This window comes from Parambassis ranga, unplaced genomic scaffold, assembly GCF_900634625.1.
Source record: "Parambassis ranga unplaced genomic scaffold, fParRan2.1 scaffold_22_arrow_ctg1, whole genome shotgun sequence".
NCBI classification, from domain to species: Eukaryota; Metazoa; Chordata; class Actinopteri; family Ambassidae; genus Parambassis; species Parambassis ranga.
In genome coordinates, this window is record NW_021144778.1 from 3,833,025 (window position 1) to 3,833,500 (window position 476).

Here is a 476-nt window from a genome sequence, read left to right on the forward strand (position 1 = left end):
AAAGATCAGAACAGACACACTCAGCTCTTCTCTCTGAGACCATGATGATACCGTCACATATCATCACTGCACATGTTTTGGCTGCACGTCTGGAAATGAGAGGAGACAGAACATTATCATACATGTTGCATAAGTAAAGTCACATGACATGCACCACTGTAAATAAAGGAAACCACATATTTTTAAGACACTTAGAGCACAGAGCCCAAGAAATAATATAATCTAAAGCTCACAAGACACAAGACGAACAGAACAGAACAGAACAAATACTTTATTTATCCCAAACTGGGAAATGTTTTCTATTGCAGCAGCAATGTACAGGGTCAGTATCATCCTATCTGCTGGTAAAAGTCTTTCTCCCCGTCGGGGAATCGAACCCCGGTCTTCCGCGTGACAGGCGGAGATACTATCCACTATACTAACGAGGAATGCTGCCAACCACCATCTGTCATAGCAGCAGCCACCTGGTGTGGTCA

General features: G+C 43.3%; 1 non-coding gene across 1 annotated transcript; it reads right to left on the reverse strand.

The window, feature by feature from the left end:
• Nucleotides 1-356: 356 nt before the first annotated feature.
• On the reverse strand, nt 357-428 carry trnad-guc (transfer RNA aspartic acid (anticodon GUC)). The gene has a single exon. It is a non-coding gene; the product is annotated as a tRNA-Asp (tRNA).
• Nucleotides 429-476: the final 48 nt, after the last annotated feature.